Genomic DNA, 6,000 nt, shown 5'->3' with positions numbered 1-6,000 from the left:
TCATTATATCTCATAAACGAAGACAGATAGGACGTATATTTATATGACTTTTTTTCATTATTTTTAGGCGTACAATCAGCTTCCGAAGTGGGTCCCACAAGTTACGAAGCCTTGTACAAGTTAAAGTTAACAATCTGTGAGACGTTTGCAAGTTAATGACGTATGAAAAAATATTTTTCTATATTGCTCGATATAAAAATCAAACTTTGTTAAGTTTCTACGAAAAATAAATATCATTGTAATTCAACAAAAATAACCATCATTCTTTGGTTGACTAAATGACTTGTTGAATCAAAGATATTTGATGGATGAAAGATGGTCGTTCGAGAAAGCAGATTCGTGATAGATTTTATCGTTCATCTTTCGATATTTTCTTTTCGCGAAATTATTTTATACAAAATTATCGACACAACTCGCGCACTCAATATAAACATTATCTTCGTAAGGTGGCCGTGAATCTTCGCGCGAGATTTGAAACTTGATTTTTTACCTCAAAATCGGTAAAAGTCAGTAGCCTACTCCAAAAATTATTTTGTCACAATTTTACAGAATTTTCATTCGAAACGATGGAAAACTTCCACTTCTTGGAGCTTAATGTTGTAATATCATATTTTACGTACTGATTGTGGATCCTTTTCGCCACCTTTTATGGTATTATTTTCAGATTTGTACTCTTTGGTCTCTAGTCAAAGTACTTAGACTAATTCCTCTCTGTTCTGTTAAGAGTTCGAGGAAGCGATTCGCCGTTTTCGAGTTTCGATCATCGCGCGTCGAAAATTCGTTCGAAGGGCGGTCGAGTTGAAACAAAAGCCGACACACAGCTCGTTCCATAGAACCGAAACCGCATCAGCGTTAGCAGGGAAGCCGTAGAAGCCACTCTCGAACCGATTGATTGATCTCCAGTCCGCGCAACGGTGGAACGTGAAAATTCGTTCGAACACCTTTTGATGAACATCCATCCATTCTGATCTACCGTGGTTCGCGGAACAGTATCTGCAGCGAGGAGCTGAGTATCGAACAACGATGAAAAATTAGGTCGATAATTCTGTTGAATTTCAATTTACGTCGGATTTCATTTTCATTGCAACGACTCGAAAGAACAAATCTTGACTGGCGAAGTGACGAATTCGAAATGGTGGCTCTGTTTTTTTGCAAGAGGATGAAATACCATCTGGGTCAAAAGGGTCAAATTTACAGCGGAAAACCCGTAGTCGTCGTCTTGAAGTTTGCAGACGTAGGCGAGATAATCACGGTGACACGGTGTATTCTTCATTCGATATCCATGGCTTTTCAAAGGCAAAGTCTTCTTAAAATAGCTGTGACCTTAGACTTGAAGCCACGCCGCGGCGACAACCCGCTGACTTGGAGTGTACAGACATAGTTTTGCAGCGAAGTATACCGCGTCGATCGATATCTGCCCGTTCCTATGCACGCACGCTGTGCACTAGATATTGGTAGCTCCCTTTAAACGTCCATTGGTCGAAATTGTTTCGAACAGCGCTCCAACTTGCAACCAAGATGTCACCGAACTTCGAACTTGGCTATTCTGTTGGCCAATCGATCGAATCCACTCGGCCGCGCGTCCACGGCACACGCTCAAAATCTCTTCGTTTATCTCTTGCGAGAAGAGAATTGCAGAAAAGAGAAGAAAGAGAAGAAGGATAAAAGTCAAATATGATATCCAGCGCGCAGAGGGATTGTAGAGAAATCCATAGAAGGAGAAAAAGGATCCTCGGATGTTCTAGGAACTTCGTACCCCGTAGGAAGGGATAACGTTGCAGTTATTTTGACTAAAAAACGAGTCGATTTTAGAATTTTATTTTTTACAGAATTAACGAAAGATTTTTGTGTAAAGAATTATAATTTTGTGTTGTATTATATTTAATTTTATATTATTTGAAGATTTTATAATTTTATTTTTTACAGAATTAACGAAGGATTTGTGTGTAAAGAATTATAATTTTATATTTTATTATATTATATATTGTAATTTTTTATTATATTTTATTATATTATATATTATAATTTTATATTATATTATATTATATATTATATTATACTTAATTTTATATGTAAAGATTTTATCATTTTATTTTTTGCAGAATTAACGAAGGATTTGTATATAAAAAATTATAATTTTATATTATATTATATTATATTATATTATATATTATATTATATTATATTATATTATATTATATATTATAATTTTATATTATATTATATTATATATTATAATTTTATATTATATTATATTATATTGTATATTATAATTTTATATTATATTTTTAATTTTATATGTAAAGATTTTATAATTTTATTTTTTACAGAATTAACGAAGAATTTGTAAAAATATACAATTATACACTTGTATAATTCGACGTTTATTCAAAACAACTGCGTGTCGTTCGAGAACTCGTATCGAATTGTCCTGGTTTTAGTCTTTTATGTCCAACATCTTTCTCTGTCCTTTATCTGCAACTTTATCTCCTCTAGGAATTCGATGCACCACCGAATTTCTTTACACGTGGCAAGAAATATACGAAATCCTTGACCCACGAAAACGTGATACTTACGCGTATGGTAATGGTATTGGATTGACCAAAAAAAAAAAAAAGAAAAGTTTCGAAAAAGAAAGTTTCAAGAGAATTGAAAACGATCAATTGGAGCCTCGTTTGCCTCTGCTCGAACACTCTGGTACCATCTGTGAACCATCCGTAGAATAATTAGATTTAGATAGCGTTGTAAATAACAGTAGTCCCCTAGGCAATTTGGAAACAAATCGAACTTGACTTGGCCATGGCCAGCTTCCGACTTCTCTGTAAAAGAACGGCAGAAAAACTCAACTCGCTGTTCACTCTTTAAGGGACTGCTTGAAGTCACTCTTCGGTAAAAACTAAAACTCTCGACTAAATCACGGGTTCTTAACCCATTTCAACATGGCTGAAGTGAGTCACGTTAAGTTGTAACACGGATGGTGTAAATCAATTACTGAAACGCGTAGTCTCTTTATTTGCCTCTCCAACAACTAGCGATCGTTCTGAAAGTTTCGTGGGAAGAAATTCGATAACCTCTAGGACGCTAAAAGAGATAAAATTGCAATCTGAGGACTATAAATGACGCTCGGAAGTAAAGACTGGACGGGCAATTCGAACTGTAGCTCTGAATTGATAATCGATTTTATAATCATATTCTTCACAGTTCTGACTTTAATTTGATTTCAAATATAATCTCTTTCATTCATTTATTAATTTATTCATTCATTCATTCATTCACTTATTTATTCATTTATTTATTTATTCATTTTTCACGGGTAAAGAAAAATGCCCATTAGTACAAAAAGTGATGCAATTATAAAAAATTTTAAATGTAACGAGATACGAGACTGACAATGAGTGAAAAATTACAAGGAGATACCAAGTAACGAGCGTTTAAATGAATGGTTAAGAAATCACATAACGATCGATCAAATAACGTGCATTATTAGCGTTAATAAATATACGATTACACGGGTTACAGAAGCCATAATGATGCTCGATGGTGCTCAGTGTGAAGCAATTCAGAATGACGTAGTGATCTGGAAGGAACATCAAGTTTAAACAATTCAATGATATTCGGGCACGAGATCAGACCATTGAATGTCCTATTGACAAAGACCAAGTCGTTCATTTCCGTATTTAACTCAACACACAGCGATACCCGGTCGTGTCAGAATTGTCACGGGTAACGAAGCAATCGCGAGAATCAATGGGCCAAGTTTCCGCAGAGACCTAAACACGTGGCTCGGGTCTCCTCTCGGATCTAATTTGCGGTGTTGCTCCAGCCACGTCGCGAGTATATTGTCCGGCCAGCGACGCGTTCGAATGTTATTCACCGCCACGGCGTGCACGATGGCCGCCACGATGGCGTTAATGCAAATGTGCATTAACCCAGTTAGGCCCTATTTACGCTAACTGGCCACTCGTCCTCCGGTGTTCGAATGTCATTCAGCACCCTCGAATTCGACTAAGGACGTTACCTCGCGCGTTAATGGCCGCCCTCTCGAGCCGCGGCCAAGTCAAAACGCCATTCAACGGCCTTCGAGCGAACCTGATCGTGCACATTCGTGGATTTTACAAATGTTATACAATGATATACAAGGTGTTTCGTAACTTGCGGGACCCACTTCGGGAGCTGATTGTAACGCTTGAAACTAATGAAAGAAAGTCATATAAATATGAGATATATTGAAGTCATATTATATGAGATATAATGAATTTTCTGTTTTAATTACTTTTACGAAAGATGCTCGAAATGACCAGCTTGCATTTGAAGACAAGCCTGCACGCGTCTTGTCATTCATCNTCGAATTTGTCGGAAGCCTTGCTCTATTCTATTTCGTAGTATTTCAGCATGTTCAATCGATGTTGCGTGTACAATAGATTTCAAATGTCCCCACGAATGAAAATCTAATGGATTCAAATCCGGAGAACGAGCAGGCCATGCAATACGACCTCCACGACCAATCCATTTATTTGCAAAGTGTTGATTTAAAAATTGCCTAGCCACTCGGCTAAAATACGGCGGAGCTCCATCATGCATAAACCGCATACGAATAATTTAATATCGACTGGAACTTCCTCTAATATTTCGTGTAAACGCGTGCTCAAAAAATCAACGTACTTTGTGTCTGTTAGTTTCCCATCAAGAAAAAAAGGTCCAATTAAAAATTTATCAATTATTTCTGCCCATACGTTTAAACTAAACTGGTGTTGATGTCTTGAATGTGCAAATAACATGTGGGTTTTCTTCATCCCTATTATGATTGTTATGAAAATTGAATATACCATCCCTAGTAAAACTAGCTTACTAGAGTTTACTCTGTTTATAAAATTCATTATATCTCATAAACGAAGACAGATAGGACATATATTTATATGACATTTTTTTCATTATTTTTAGGCGTACAATCAGCTTCCGAAGTGGGTCCCACAAGTTACGAAACAGTCTGTATAATATATGAATAATATATATTATTGTATGTTATAATATATATTATTGTGCGTTGCGCATATTGAAATTTCATTTGTTAGTTTCATTATTGTCAGATTAGAGGGTCGTGTTACTGAATTTTTCAAACATTTGAAAGTGTATAAAACATTTATACGAAGAACATAAGTAATGATAACAAGGTATATATTATTGCGCGTTGCGCATAAAATTAAAATTTCATTTGTCGTTAGTTTCGTCATCATCAGTAGTTAGATTAGATAGTTGTGTTTCATATTATTTTTACTGAATTTTCAAAATGTTTTATATATTTGAAAATATATAAAATATTTATCTAAAGAGCATAAGTAATGATAACAAGATATATATTATTGTGGATTGCGTATAAAATTAAAATTTCATTTGTCGTTAGTTTCGTTATCACCAGATTAGTTAGATTAAATAGTTGTTGTGTTTCATATTATTTTTACTGAATTTTCAAAATGTTTTATACATATACAGTGAAGAGCGCAAGTAATAATAATAAGGTTGAAAAACTGTCAGTGTGATTTCTCAAAAAAATTAGTTTTGAGTTCGTGATTTCATACCAAATACATTCTTCTCGAGATTTGTCTTGGAAAACAATGGAAAATTGTTTTCACGAGTAGATCGAAGTTTTTCTTTTCACAACAATTTCTCTTCTCGTCATTTTCAATTTTGTCAATCAACTTTGAACATTAGAATTAAATGACGAAATGTTAGGATTTCTTGAATTTCAATCCTAATATTCATAGTTCAATAAAATGGCGGGAAAAGATCAGTAAATTCTGCGAAGGGGAGGCTTCAATCTTCGAAATTGCGGTGAATTTAATTACAAAAGAAAATTTCAATGTAGAAAGGTTTGAATTTTTATAATTGCCAAAAAGAAAAGCATTCCCATTTTTTCACTCGTTACAAGATGTGAAATCATCTTTATAAAAAAACAAATTCAAAGCTGTCAAATTAGAGGTTGTACGATTCAAAATTCAACCA

This window comes from Frieseomelitta varia, unplaced genomic scaffold, assembly GCF_011392965.1.
Source record: "Frieseomelitta varia isolate USP_RPSP 00005682 unplaced genomic scaffold, Fvar_1.2 scaffold_305, whole genome shotgun sequence".
In the NCBI taxonomy this organism is placed as follows: domain Eukaryota; kingdom Metazoa; phylum Arthropoda; class Insecta; order Hymenoptera; family Apidae; genus Frieseomelitta; species Frieseomelitta varia.
This window is presented reverse-complemented; position numbering follows the sequence as displayed.